General features: G+C 39.3%; 1 protein-coding gene across 2 annotated transcripts in view; it reads right to left on the bottom strand.

Annotated features, from left to right (window-relative positions):
• Window positions 1–16,436, bottom strand: part of LOC127450329 (protein kinase C alpha type-like) — a 271,450-nt gene that overhangs the window by 71,989 nt on the left and 183,025 nt on the right. The window lies entirely within an intron of this gene.

Below are 16,436 nucleotides of genomic sequence, written 5' to 3'. Positions count from 1 at the left end.
AACGAGCTGCTCAGAGATTCTAAAGCTCTGCGTGCGATCCAAATAGATGCGTAAAGCACGCACCGGACACAGCAATGACAGGGCTGGGTCTGCCTCCTCCTGGGGCAGCGCTTGCAGGTTCACCACCTGCTCCCTAAAAGGGGTGGTGGGAACCTTGGGCACAAAGCCCGGTCGGGGTCTCAGGATCATGTGAGAGTAACCCAGACCGAACTCCAGGCACACTTCACTGACAGAGAACGCTTGCAGGTCACCTACCCTCTTGATGGAAATGAGCGCAGTCAGGAGGGCAGTCTTCAAGGAGAGTGCCTTAAGCTCGGCTGACTGCAAAGGCTCAAAGGGGGCTCTCTGTAGACCCTGAAGAACTACGGAGAGATCCCATGAGGGAACGAGGCACGGTCTGGAGGGATTCAGCCTCCTGGCGCCTCTTAGGAACCTGATGATCAGGTCGTGCTTCCCTAAGGACTTACCGTCGACTGCGTCGTGGTGTGATGCTATGGCGGCAAAGTATACCCTCAAGGTGGAAGGGGACAGCCTCCCTTCCAGCCTCTCCTGCAGGAAAAAAAGCACTGATCCGACTGCGCATCTCTGGGGGTCTTCCCGATGGGAAGAACACCACTTAGCGAACAGACGCCACTTAAAGGCATACAGGCGCCTCGTAGAAGGGGCCCTAGCCTGAGTGATCGTGTCTACCACCGTGGGTAGACTGTTTAGGTCTTCCGCGTCCCGTCCAGGGGCCAGACATGGAGATTCCAGAGGGCGAGCAGAATTGCCAACAACTCGAGGCAGTTGATGTGCAAATGCAGTCGCGGACCTGTCCAGAGGCCGGCGGCTGCGTGCCCATTGCAAACATTGCCCCAGCCCATTTTAGAGGCATCTGTCGTGACCACGACGTGCCTGGAGACCAGTTCTAGAGGAACATCTGCCCGTAGAAACGAGAGGTCGGTCCAAGGGCTGAAAAGACGGTGACAGACCGGCGTGATGACCACGCGACGTGTCCCGTGGCGCCATGCCCATCTCGGGACTCGAGTCTGGAGCCAGTGCTGAAGCGGCTTCATATGCATCAACCCGAGCCGGGTGGCCACCGCCGATGATGCCATATGCCCCAGGAGCCTCTGAAAAAGTTTCAGTGGAACCGCTGTTTTCTGTTTGAATGCCTTCAAACAGGCCAGGGCACGCTCGTTCTTAAGGTGCGCCGTCAAGGAGACTGAGTCCAACTCCAAACCGAGAAAAGAGATGCTCTGAACCGGGAGGAGCTTCTCTTTTCCCAGTTGACCCGAAGCCCTAGTTGGCTGAGGTGTGACAGCACCAGGTCCCTGTGTGCGCACAACATGTCTCGAGAATGAGCTAGGATTAGCCAGTCATCGAGATAGTTGAGAATGTGAATGCCCACCTCCCTTAACGGGGCAAGGGCAGCCTCTGCGACCTTCGTAAAGACAGGGACAGGGACGGGGACAGGCCGAAAGGGAGGACTTTGTACTGATACGCCTGACTCTCGGACGCAAACCGCAGGAACGGTCTGTGTCGAGGAAGGATCGAGACGTGGAAGTACGCATCCTTCAGGTCTACCGGCACGAACCAATCTTGATGCCGGACGCTCACCAGAATGCGTTTTTGCGTCAGCATCTTGAACGGGAGTCCGTGTAAAGCCTAGTTCAGAACTCACAGGTCCAAGATTGGCCACAACCCACTGCCTTTTTTCGGTACGATGAAGTAGGGGCTGAAAAACCCCTTCTTCATCTCGGCTGGAGGGACAGGTTCTATCGCGCCCTTCCGTAGGAGGGTAGTGATCTCCGCGCAAGGTAGCAGCGTTCTCGTCCTTCACAAAGGTGAAGTGGACACCGCTGAACCTGGGCGGACGCCCGGCGAAGTGAATCGCGCACCCTAGTCGGACGGTCCGGACCAGCCCTCGCGATGGATGGGAAAGCGCAAGCCATACATCCAAGTTTCGTGCAAGGGGGACCAAAGGGACAACGTCATCGGACGTACCGGCAGGTGGGGCCTCGCGGCGGGGCTGAGCTCGAGGTGCCACACCACGTCGTGGCCATGCTGAGTCTAAGGATATCGAAGCACTTACCTGGCTCCTTGTGACCACCCCCTGAACAGCCTGGGACGGGGGAGGAAGAGGCCTGTCCTCGTGACCCGTGGAGACTGTCACATCGGGGGCGGATTTGTGCCACAGCTGGGCGCTCAGGGGCGGGAGACCGCCGCTGGAGCGCCAAACTTGCCAAATAGAGTGGTGGACGGTGGTCGTGATGACGGCTGTGCACACCGGATACGTGACCCAGGGAACAAGGAAACTGCTCTTGCTGAGCTCTTGAGTACTGCAGCCACTTGGGCATATACTTGTAAATATACTCTTTTATTTCTGCCGAAGCGCCCAGGGGCATTCTCTGCAGTGCACCAGTGCAGAGGGGGGAGAAGCCGCTGAAATGCGCCGTCAGATCCAGCAGAGGTGAATGAACAGTAGTATTCAGCTCAGTGAGCATGACCGTTCGGCTCCGAAGAGAAAATCTGAATGAGTGGTTGCATACCAGCTCCTTTTATACCCGTATGTCCGGGGGAGTGGCATGCAAATACCACTCGCCAATTTTCATTGGCCTTTTATCAAAGACCAGAGGTGTCTCGGGCTCCCAAGAGTGACCCCTAGTCTAACTACATCGACACAACGTTGAGTGCGTGACAGATAGGGAACTGTAGAGCAGCGGGCTGGGCGACACCCAATACCTTTGCAAGGTTTTATAATCTCCGGGTTGAGCCAGTTTCGTCCTGTGTGTTGGCAGGTACGAACAAGTAAGTGGCGGGCAGCTGGCCGGGTGTACCACTTGCACACAGCGCCTTTCCCCTCCACGAGGGGAAGCCGTGTGCTTTTCCCCCCATGTGAGTTCCCGATAACGGTGAACCCTGGATGTCTTTCCTCCTCAGCCCTGTGGCAGGCGAGTTCAGTGGAGAAATTCAATGCCGGGCCCAGTACTTGCGCTAGTATGTCCTGTACTGGGGTAGGTGCTCCACAAGTGTGATTGCCTGTCGTAAACCCATGTGATGTATTTTCCATGGTACGGTTTCCCTGACGGAAAACCCGTGTCTTCCCTCGGACAGAGCCTCCTCTGCCCCCAGTCACTGCGTTTGTAGAGCTCCTCCCCTCTGGGTAGGACCTACCACAGGGGCTTCTTTCCACATGTGCACTACCGGTTGGTAAGTCCATATGACGTATTCTCCACATGTTAACCTTCTCTTTGGGCAGGATGTGGTCTCCGCGGTGTCTTTTCCTCTTGGGAAAAAGAACACCTTCCCCGACACGAATACATCTGGCCCCAGCTGATTGGTTTTTAATTTTTTGTGGGAGAAAAAGAAGAGAAAAGGCCGAAGCGGCTGGCACGGCCTGTTCCCATTGTAAGTACGTCCTGTCCCCCACTTTCTGGGTACGAGGGACATTATGAGTTAGGTCACAAGCCATAGACATTTAGTTAATTAGCATTATGTCATTCAGCCAGTGGCCAAGGCACTCCTATCTAGCATACGGTGCACACGTCACAAGTCTTGGCGATAGATCTGCTTGGTTGGGGGTCGTATTTGTTTTATGTGTTATGCATTTTTTGCAGCTTTCCCGCTTTGTTTAGGGATTGCTTGTGTGTCTATTTGTGATGCAGCATGTCATACATGCTCGATGCAGCATGTCTTGCATTTTGTCTAATTGTGCAGCAGAAGCAGCAACATGTGCACATGCTAACTCTATGTACTCTGTGTCTGTGTATTTTCTAGCAGTAGCAAATATCAGTACTTGCTCTACAGCAGCAGTGCACCAGATCTAGTCAGCCAAAACCGATATCCTATCAATATGTCATACCCACATTAACATGCTTAAACTTTACAAGAGTTATCATGACTGAGCTTCAGTTTTGTCTAAGGGAACTATTTTTCATTTATTTTATTTCAAAACTATCATCCTGGATAGTTTGTTAAAATGTCAGAATATCACTATTTTTTGGCTTGTCTCCATTCAGATATTATAACTTTCTGTAATAAATTATTAAATGTTTTTAAAAATTATTAAAATGACCATTTCTCTCTCTCTCTCTCTCTCTCTCTCTCTCTCTCATTCTCTCTCTCTCTCTCTCTCTCTCATTCTCTCTCTCTCTCTCTCTCTATATATATATATATTATTGCTGTTATCACCATCACACCGTTTACAGAAAAAATGACTTTAATAAAGTTTCTATTTGTTTATGATGCAAATAAGCAGTGACAGGAGCACATCTCTGAAAGGGCAACAAAAAATACTAAAATATCAATAATTTTAAGATTTTTACATTATGATTTTTATAAATTCTTCTTAGTTAATTTTTGTGTTAATTGACTGCTAGCTAACTTGTTGTGTTAGCAAGTCCAGGGCTTATTTTTCTCCAAGAAAAAAAAAAGTCATTATCATCACACAAAATATCAAAAATCCACAGTATCACATATAAATAATACCAAACTCCCCTTAAAGCCATAATGGGATCATTATTCGAGGACATAACACATCTGTGAAATGTTTTAATACAGATTAAACAGATTTCATTTCTTAAGATTTCAAGTTATCTAACTGAAGAATCACTCATAAACAAAATGCATTTCATTTTCCCCAGAGTTCCCAGTCACCATTCCCAACAGTCTGCCATTTTTCTCAGCTTGTTAATTTACTAAAAGAGATGGTGAAATTGTATTAATAACTGACCTTATAAACAACAACAATAACACTCTGCCACTGCTCAACACAAAAACTCTGCCACTACACTGACTTTCTCTTTCACATGGTGCACTGACATCAGTGACCAAATGAGGGAGCCGTGTCTCTTTCACTGAAACTCCACAACATAAACAGAGAGCACACTCACTTTATTCATTTGTGAATGTGTGGGAATCATTGCTTGAGTCTCTTAAGACACTATATTCTTTAAACTCTAAAGGACTGACATGATAGTGGACAGTAATTGGACTATCTTCACATCGCCTACACAGGTAGAGACATGTCAACAAGAATCAAGGATTTCTCTGTGTTTGTTGCTTAGAAATGACATCTATGAGGAGCAGCACATTCATGTGTGAGCTTTCTCCTGCTCTTCTGACGATTGTCATATGTGTATATCTGTGTAATGTTTTCTTGTTTTATAATATCCTTTCAAACAAGAATTTAATGTCTTAAGACTAAAGAGATCTTGAATGAGGTTTATTCTTGTTTTCAGCATAATCCTCACTAAATTAGGTTAGATTTATGCTTCAAACAGTTAAGAAATATACACTTAATTCAACACATATTCTGTGAAAACAAGTTTTAATATCTTATACAACTTTATTTATCAAGTAAACTTATATTGTTCAAAGCATGTTTAAATACTGGAAAACTAGAAAAAATGTTTAGGGGTTTTTCAAAATTTTAAAATGTAATTTGTCCTGCATCGCTTGTGCTACAGACATGAATCATACCTTAAATCATACATTAAATTTTATGTGATCAAACTTATGATTTTGAAAAATGAAGTTCACTTAACTTGGTGTTCATATAGAATGAACTAAACTATTTAAGTTAAGCTAACTTGATGCAAGTAGACTTAAAGGGACAGTTCACCTCCAAGCAACAGATTCATGTTTAAGTCCTTTTTACTATAAATATCCACTTTCAAACAGCCCTCCTAAACAATCCTCTTTCCCAATAGTTCTTTTGTTTCATCATTTGTTGAAGACAATTTATAGTAAAAAGGGACTTAAATGTTGATCTGTTTCTCACCCACACCTATCATATAGCTTCAGAAGACTTAAATTTAACACTGGAGTCGTATGGATTACTTTTATGCTGCCTTTATGTGCTTTTTGGTGCTTCAAAGATCTGGCCACCATTCACTTGCATTGTATGGAACTACAGAGCTGAAATATTCTTCTAAAAATCATCATTTGTGTTCTACAGAAGAAAAAAAGTCATATACATCTGGGATGACATGAGGATGAGTAAATGATGAGAGAATTTTCCATTTTGGGTGAGCTATCCCTTTAAAACAGATTTGCTATTTAAATGTTATTGTTTTTACTTAATAATTTTAGTTGATTTGACAAAACTTTAGATCATCCAATAACATAGCTCAAATAAAGAAGATTATAACTGATTCTAGGTCAATCACCAAATAAACTTACTTCTCCTGAAATAATGTTAACAGTGTCCAACTTGACCAAAGGGGGCACAGATCACCCTAATGGTGACATCACACAAAACAACTATTTGCAACAAAACAACAAAGATAATACCATAAAAGAGCTAAAACCTTTATGAAATCTCAATAAAAACTATTTCAGTGCCCCAATATGTTCCCTTTCATAAAGGAACATAATTAAATAATTCAAGCCCAAGGTAAAATGGGTATTCCCAATAGCCTCAATTTTGTACTTAACCATTTGAGTTAACACTTAAAATCTTCAGTCTATGCATTTTTTTTTAAATAAATACATTCAAGGAACATAGATATTTGAGTTATGAGCCCAAAACTTGACATTTCAAGTATGTTAAATGAAGACAACTTGATTTTTCCAGTAATGACAACATTGGGGTTTACAGTGAGTGTAGCAATTGTGATTACTGAGGTCTTCAAGGTCAGCCTTGGTGTTCGTTGTCTTGGATAATAATGTTATCTAAATGTGGTAAGGCTTTCAGACATATAATAAAATAAATAACCATAACATGGGGAACATGCTTAAAACTCTGGTAGTATGGAAATATTATGTAATAACAAACTTCAGTGATTAATATCTTTACTGATCTTCATAGATGCTATCTTGAATTCCTGAAATTTTATATTCAGAAGGCTATTTTTACATGTGTTTTTCCACAGGACTTTAAATCCTGCAAATAGCCTGAGAAATTCAGATGTTATGTGTTACATAACTACCAAATGTCCAGTGTAGTGCATGCTGGGTAATCTGATAATGCAGTCGAACGAGCTGGTTTCTTCCCAATGTTTATCCACAAAGAACACAGGGACAGCACAAATTCCCGTCCCATTACAGTCCAGAATAAACAAACAAACAGAAAGTAACTGCAATACATCTAATTTGACTAATAAGGCATCAGTATAGGTAATTGTTTGCTCAATCAAATGTGTAAATGTATATACAATAGGCCTACATTTGACTACTGTTCCTAAAGAAGGTAAATGAAATACAAAACCTGATGTTACAGATACTTTTCATGCCAAAAGTCATGTAATAATAAAAATACAGTAAATTAATTCATTGGTCATTATTTACTCAGCCTCATTTCATTCCAAACTCAATATTGTGTTATTTTCCCCATGGAACAGAATACATTTTGGAATGCAACCTACGAGTGCGATTCGTGGTTGCATTTTCTGACATAAAATGTTTACTACACTGATGGTTAGGTTTAGGTTTGGGGTTTCTGTTGGGGGTTCAGGTTATAAAATATTAATTCCTCTTCACTGAATTACAATCTTTACAGCTGAAAACAACTCGCTTCACAACTCACTTTTGACGCCCCTCTGTGGACATTACACCCGGAAAATGTAGCTCACACATGCCGCTTGGGCCAGTGGGGGCAGAGTATCAAATTTCGGTTAGCACAATCTGATTTTTGCAACAAAAAAAAATTCAACCTACTGTTTCCAATTTCACTGTACAATCAGTCTGTTTTTGAAGTGAAATATTTAGTTAATTGCTGCTTTTTATCACTATATTTCAATTCAGTTATATAAAATAGAGTGTTTTCTAGTTTATTAGTGTATATTAAGTATACATTTATGTTCAATTTAATGTTGTCACCACAACACCCTGTCTACACGGAGTGCATCTGGTGACGCAACGCAACACAATGGCTTGAGGCTGTCTACACTGGATGCATCGACACAAACATTCTAAACCATTTATTTGTGTTGTTGGCAGAAGTAGCACCAGCGCGTGCAGTGCAAAATGACATAAAAAAAAAACAATGAAATTCACAAGGTAAAACATCATATAATGTGTAGTTGTAGAGCTTTCAATATAGCAAAGGGTGAACATAATTTACATTTCCCTCATTTTTGTTTTTATTAGCATTTTTCATACTGTCCCAACTTTTTTGGAATTGCATGACTGTAATAACTACGGTTAATTTTGTGTTTACAATGGTTTATGATTATGAGTAATGTAGTTAATTGTCATAAGGGAATGTCACCCTTATTAAATATTTAACTATCAGATGATTTTATTGATTTCTGAAATTAGTATTGTCTGATTGTTGACAATCTGATTGTTATATACATATATAAAGATATTTTCATCTTAAATAGCTCAGTGTAGTTAGCTTGTAGTGTAAATACTTTTTAGTTGTAGTCATGTACCTTGATCATAGTTAAACTACTTTAAGTTATGAGTAGCTTGTAGTTCTGGAAGCAACATTTTTAAAGTAGCTTTACTAACACCACTCCCATTTGGTAAACTCTGCCCAACAGATGACCATGGGACGTGACCAATAGGCCTAATATTGTATTCCAAGCAACTCAATAACACCACTCCAACCAGCATTTCACAGCAATACTGTCAAACCCCTTATATAAAACCCTGGCAGTGGGAACTAACTGAGCCACAGATGAAACCACACCAAAGTATGTGAAGAAGCCAAACTGGCAGCCACAAAATATCACCCACAGTCATCTCTGTAAATAAATGCCAAGACATTGCCGTCCTCCATGCGGAGTCAGTATGGACATCTTTGGGCAATGTCAACACTTTGCCATTACATGTCATGGACACAATCTCCACAATCCAGAGAGACAGACATTGGTTAGAGAGAGCCTGACCTCAGGCAGGACCCACAGTAGAACATTTTAGCTATCTGGAGCAAATTGGCTCCATGAGGGATTCGCTGAGATGGGCCATTAGTAAGTTTAGCTGAACCCAGTGCACAAGGGGTGAAGTCTTATATAATAAAACCCTTGAAGCAGACAAACAGAAAGCAGAAGTTAGAACAGAGGTCCATAGAGAGTATCAAGAAGCAGTATAAAAACCCACATGGGAACCGCTAACTTAGAGGTGACCTTTTCAACAGTGAAGCTAGTTAATTTATATAGCACTTATAATACAGCTGACCACATCCTTTGCAAAAAGCTTCCCATTCATTGTAGACTGCGGTTCATCTACTGTTTTAATGTCTGAGATCGAATAGAATTCGATTTAATGGCTGATCCTCAGCCCTGGAATGAATCTGTTAAAACAATAACTTTGGTCTTAAAGGAATAGATCACTCCAAAAAATGAAGATTCTGCCATCATTTACTCACTCTCGTAACAAAAAAGGGAGTTATTTGTAGCAGAATATCCAAGCTGCTCTTTTCAATGCAATGACTGTATGAAGTAAATGATCACCATGGCTGTCAAGCCAGCTTTTTAGGGCAAGATTTTCATTGAATAACAATTTAAATTTCGCTCTGTTCCTCACACAAAGCTTTCTTTTGGCTTCAGAAGACTTGGAATACTGTTTAGTGCATTAATCATTTGGACTCTTTTATGACACTTATATGGTACTTTTTTGTCCTTTTTGGAGCTGAACAGAGAGTTTTCTACCTGAAACCCTCCTCCTCCCCAGCAGCATCTGTCAATACTCTGCATGTCTGTGTATATTCTAGCACAGGGGTCGGGAACCTATGGCTCGCGAGCCACAAGTGGCTCTTTGTTAAAAATCAAGTGGCTCGCCGGATATCTCACCATTCACCAACATAAGATCGTTTAGAACTTTCTAGAGATAATTTTCCTGCAGAAAGTGTGGGTGCCATTGCAAAGCTTGAACCGAATGACATTATTTTGATTTCTTTTCTCCCGAATTTGTCGTACAGCCTACTCCTTGTGAACATTTGATATGTGTATGCTGTTCACGAGTGCAATGAAAGCGCTTCTCCAAAACACACACATGCATAGAGTTCTGGGCCTCGTTTCCCAAAAATTATTGATCTTAGTGGTTAAGAGCATTTTCTACGAGCGATTTTACGAATGTTCGTTATTTTATGTGCACCCAGGGTGTGAACTAGCACCCGCCACCCTCCAAATGCAACGAGGCTGAATCCAGTTCGCAAGCTCCTTGTCCAAATGTATTTCATGCGCAGGTAAATTTGCTCAGCTACCCACAACAGGCAGGTGACCTGTAAGACATCTCGGAGTGACACATGACAAGAAATGCTGTTAGTCACAAAGACATGCGCTTGAAGAAACTTTAATATATTTTATTAAATAAGAACAGACAAAAGAAAAGCAGTCAATGCTTGTGTCTGATTCACTGTTTGTTCAGAGGCACACGAATATACAGAGTTATCACTCCTTTTTCTCTATTTCATTCGTCTGAAAACTGTTTGCAAGAATAATGTCATCTACGAGAATGCTGCAAATGATCTCTGATCATCTCAGGAGGTGCTGTGAGTTTCACTTTATTTCCACGGAGCAGTTCGCTCTTATGCATTGTGAATGCAACTGCAAGTTTAGTAATGTGTGTGTGTGTGTGTTAAACAAAGACAAAAGTGATTAAATAATAAAATAATACAAAACACCTTGAACCTAAAATTAGTTCCATTTTATTTTCTTTAGGCAGTATTAACTGTATTACCAAAACGCAATACAAACACAAATTCGATAAGAACACACAATTGGCAGCATTATTTTGGGAACACATGGGAATTTATTAGGCTTATTTATTATGATTATTATTATTATCTTTACATTTATAACTCTCTTTAGTTCCTAATCTGTAGGCTATTAGTAATTTTTCACCTGTTGTTGTTGACGGATGCTTGCAAGATGGCAAATGGGGCCGTTGGAGATGGTAAATGTTTGGATTTGGGGAGGTGATCACAAGATTTTTTGATCACTTCGTTAATTTAATTGCTTTTTTCATTTAGTTTAAAGTGCAATTTGAATTTAGAAATGTCTTTTGTTTAAGTTTTTCTTGTTTCAATAAATTTATTTAATTTTTAGTGCAAAATCAATAAAGCAAAAATATTCACTGACCCACAGCAGGGGGGGCTGACGATATAATTGGATATTGCGATATTTTTTAATGTAATTATCGTTAAAATATTTTTTTACATATCGCCCAGCCCAAAAGGGAAGTGAATTTTTTCATGAACAATTATAAAATGAAGTAATTTTATGAAAGACCCACACAAACATGCATGCTCAATTCCATATTGCAACATGTTACCTATTCATTGTTGCATATTTGTTTGTTTTTGTGTTTTCAAATAGTCTATGGGCATAATAAACATTTTATTTTATTTTATTAAATAATAAAAATATTATTAAAAATAATTATTATTATTATAAAAAATAATAAAAATGTTCTTAACATTATTATTTTTTTATATAGTAAATTACAAATTTTGTGCTATGGCTCTTTCGAAAAAATGCATCAACCAAAAAAAAACAAACAAAAAAAATAATCTGGCTCCTTGGTGAAAAAAGGTTCCCGACACCTGTTCTAGCAGTAGCAGGTCTTCGTACTTGTTCTGCAGCTGCATAAAGCATATCTATTCCACCAAGACCAAGCCTACCAACTTGTCATATCCATTATAACATCTTAAATTTAAAGTAGGAGTTATTATGACTGAAATATTGGTGATGGAATGAATGAGTTTTAAACAGGCCTGGATGGACAAGTCACCTTGCGGCATTACTGGCTTTGACTGGGAACACGGGTGTGTTTGGCAGGTTATAGGACAGAAGACCATCCTATCTTTATGTCTCAGGATCTGAGGAAAGAGAGGAAACCAGGCTGCCTGAGGGGTGTTCTTGTACTCTGTGTATCTGTTGTGCGTGTGTGTTCTTGGCTGGACAGATTCAATCAACTTCACTTCAGAGTGTTGAACTTTCAGACCCCATGAAGAACCCGATCACATCTCTTAAGTCCCTGCAGATAACCTCTCCAGACACAACACACATTTCCCTTATATCACTATATAAACACTATTTTACCTCTGTAAACTAAAACAACAGTAAAACAGGATTTTTATTGCTTTTTTTTTTTTAATAAAAGTTTGATGTACTATATAGACATTACAGTACATTCACACTGCAAAGCTTCCTCCCATGTCCACCAAGGCCATTTTTATAGTTACAATGCCTTCTTCAGTAATGTAATTGACTAGAAAGAGGCCAACATACTGCACAGGCTGACTAATTAGCCTGTGTAAGTGGACAGTTATTGGGTGATGCCAATCATCTCAAAAAGATCCGATTTCATGGATAAACAGAAGTTTTAGTACCTTGTGTAAGTTCCAAAAGGTGTCGCCACCTACTGGCGTACAGATGTTACTGTATCTGCAGAAATGGTCACTGAATGAATCAGTGATTAAAACTTTATGGTAAATGGATTCAAAAGACACAAGGGCATGAATCAAAATAGCCTATCACATTTGAGGACTAAATCTAACTGTTGTATAAAATGAAGTTGTGTTTGCCTATACAGTGTCATATAAAGTATACTGTATGTTCTCTAAATATTAGTACTGGCATCAGCCATTAAAAACCCATATCAGTAGATCACTAGTATTTATATTAAAACCATGAGCTCATTAACATATGACCATCTATATTTACATATAAACACCTATTCAGTATTCAGACACTTAACCAAGTGCACTATTCAGATATACAGAGTTTAGACAAACATAACCAAAGGAAAGGTAAAGTACCAAAAACTGCATTTTTTGTAACTGCTTAATAGTGTTGGCCTCTTTAACACTAGTAGTATTGAGCACGCTGAAAAAAAATTAACCTAAAAAATGTGCTTCATACGGAGCCCCTAAAAGGATAGTGCGGGAATTTTTCTGAAATACTTTTGCGTTCCTTCGCAATATATTTACAATGGTTTTAATACAGTAACCATATTTTATCCTTGATATTCTTAGTAAAATCAGTAATAATAAATACAAATGTAAACTATGGTAATAAAAATCATAATTTTGTTAATTCATTTTTTTTAATTAAATGTGTGGAAAACAAATAAAAGAATGTTTCAAATTGAGGTGTTTAAAAAGTATGAAAGAATGGGTTGATAGGGGCCTGGGTAGCTCAGCAAGTAAAGACGCTGACTACCACCCCTGGAGTCGCTAGTTTGAATCCCAGGGCATGCTGAGTGACTCCAGCCAGGTCTCCTAAGCAACCAAATTGGCCCGGTTGCTAGGGAGGGTAGAGTCACATGGGGTAACCTCCTCGTGGTCGCTATAATGTGGTTTACTCTCGGTGGGGCGCGTGGTAAGTTGTGCGTGGATGCCGTGGAGAATAGCGTGAAGCCTCCACACGCGCTATGTCTCCGCAGTAACACGCTCAACAAGCCACGTGATAAGATGCGCGTATTGACGGTCTCAGACGCAGAGGCAACTGAGATTCTTCCTCCGCCACCCGGATTGAGGCGAGTCACTATGCCACCACGAGGATTTAGAGCACATTGGGGATTGGGCATTCCAAATTGGGGAGAAAAAGAATGGGTTGATAGGAACATTGTATTATATACACACTGTATGTACATACAGTATGTTTGTATAAATGTATATATACCTTGTAGAAATTAAGCTGTTAAAGCAAATGCAAAATTTTGTTAAGTTTGATTCAAAAAAATTATTTGTTAGGGTAAGTTAAATTTATAAATTTTGCTCTTTTTTTCTTTATATTTTCTTTTTGTTTAGTTTTTTCTTTATGAGTTGTGAATTGGAAATGGAAATATTTAAAGAGAGAATATAAAACTAGAGAGGTAAAAAGGGTAGGCATAATAAGGGCTGGCTTCAGTCTATTCTTTTTTGGACATTCAAAAAAAAAAGATAATGTAATACTAAACAAACAAACAAACAAACAAATGAAAATGAAATAATACAGTAAACCATGGTTTCCGCAAAAAAACAAAACATGGTTGCTTAGCTTCCTTTCCATAGTTACTACACTATTCCTATATAGTAAAAGCATGGTGTCTGCCAAAAAACAAAACATGGTTAGCCTACAACAGTCATGGTTACTACAATATTACTATAGAAAAATGATTTCCGCCAAAAACTATGATTACAGTCTACAATGATATTATAGTAAAACCATTGTTAAACTATGGTATTTGTATAGTAAAACCATAACAACCACAACATTATGGCTTTTCTTACCAAAATGTTTTATTTTCCTGTATTATTACTATGGTTTTACTATGAATATCAAGGTTAAAATATGGTTACTGTAGTAAAACCATGGTAAATTTATTGCGAGGGAATGCAAAACTGTTTCAGAAAAAAAAAAATCCTGCCCTGTCCTCTTAGGGGCTCTGTAGCTTCATGTGGTAACGTCTAAATTAGAGGGTTTTATTCAACTAAAAAACAACTATGTAAACATCTTTGAACTGACCTGAATACATTAGATAACACCAACAAAATAAATATACGGGTTAGATCAAGTACAGTTCATTAAGGTAACAATTGCAGGTGCGGGAATAAAATAGGAATTATGCATATTTTGCATAAAGAAAATAAATACTTTTTTTTAGGGACCATTAAAATTTTTTTGCATTGTGAAAAAGAAACACAAAAAACAAACAAACAAAAAAAACAATGCAGTCCAGACACATTTTATTTTTATTTTTTTAATATAAAAATTAGATTCAGTACAAGTACTACCATCACGCATACTTAGAATTTTACTTTACAAATGTAGTTTACAATTTTAAATAATTTATTATTTTTGTTTGCATTCAAGTAATGAGAATGAAACTTTTTTATTACAGAAATTAGAATTTGTTTCTTTTAGCTCAGGGGGTGAAATATGACCTGGACATTTCTTGATTTTCAGCAAACAATCCATTGTGTACTTTGTCTGACTCCAGTGTGTGTATGAGTGTAAGGGCGCAGATAAACATAGCTGATATTCACACAGCAGGAGATATGTGCCAGGCATGTGGGCACAGGAATCTCTGAGCGGGCACAGGCTGGCATACATGCCCCCCTCCCATCATCATAACAGCATGACACAAGCAGCCGGGCATCAGGCCAGACATCTGCCACTTAAGCTGCATCATACCTGCTGCCTGTGTCCTGCTGTGACCCTGAGCGATACACAAACACACACACACACACACACACAATCCCACTCAGCCCTTAAAACATGATCTACCATGATAGCTTAATGCTAACTGACAGTTTGTGAATTACATGTTCTATAATGCGATTCCCACACTGGTTTCACACAATAACATACGTAAATAGCGACTAGTTTGGTCCAATTTCAAATATAACAACATAAGTTCAAATGAAATAAACATGTGAGCCGGTTCTTTGAATTAATCAAATAGACTCACCAGTCAGACTCAAACTCATGGTTGTCAAGCTCCTAAAAGTACAAAAAAACTAAAAAAAAAAAAAACCCACCATAAAACCACTGTAAAATAATTAACACGACTCTTATTTAAAGTCTTAAATTTAAAATGTATCACCTTCAAATAATGTGCTTTAGTAAAAGTGTTTAGATGTGTTTAGACAGTATTGTGTGAGAAACGGTGAAAATAATTTTTAATAACTGATAATTTGCAGTTTTACTCGTGATTTGTGTGAAAGTGAATAAAAAAACTCAATGTTTTTGTAGTTCCTCTAGTGCTCATTTCACCAGGAAAATGCAGCTATACGTACAACAAAGTCAAAATATTTTCTTTATATGGCTTTTTTTTTACTTGGTTTTGTAGGTAAAAAATAATTTTTGCTCATCTTTTGCAAAAATGTATGTATAGAAATGTGATTCAGTGAGACCAGGTGATCATATGATCAAGTAATCATATGGCTTCAGAAGACTTGGAATATAGTGCATGAGTCGTATCCACTTCTTGTACTGTGGTTTTATGTTTTTTTTTTTTTTTTTTGGCCTTTTTAGTGCTTGACAATCCTAAGTCACTATTCTCTTTCATTATATGGCAAAAATATGTGAGAAGATGTTTATTTGTTTTCCTTTTCTGCTCCACTGAAAAAAGAAGATTACAGATTACAGGTTTGGAGCAACATTAGGGTGAGCAAGTAATGATAGAATTTTCAGGATTGTTTATTTTTTTTAGTGACCTTTTCCTTGTCAGTCATCTAAAATGAAAAGCTGGAACAATTGTTACTGGCCAAAACACACACACACACACACACACACACACACACACACACACACACACGCACGTTGGTGCGGCTATCCTTATGAGGACTCTCCATAGACATAATGATTTTTATACTGTATGAACTATAGATTCTATCCCCTAACCCTACCCCTAAACCTAACCCTCACAAAAAACTTTCTGCATTTTTACATTTTCAATAAAACATCATTTAGTATGTTTTTTAAGCGATTTGAATTATGGGGACACTAGAAATGTCCTCATAAACCACATTTATAGCATAATACCCTTGTAATTACCAGTTTATAACACACACA

Source organism: Myxocyprinus asiaticus, chromosome 13 (genome assembly GCF_019703515.2).
Source record: "Myxocyprinus asiaticus isolate MX2 ecotype Aquarium Trade chromosome 13, UBuf_Myxa_2, whole genome shotgun sequence".
NCBI classification, from domain to species: Eukaryota; Metazoa; Chordata; class Actinopteri; order Cypriniformes; family Catostomidae; genus Myxocyprinus; species Myxocyprinus asiaticus.
Note: the sequence above shows the minus strand (reverse complement) of the source record. Positions and strands in the feature narration are given on the sequence as shown.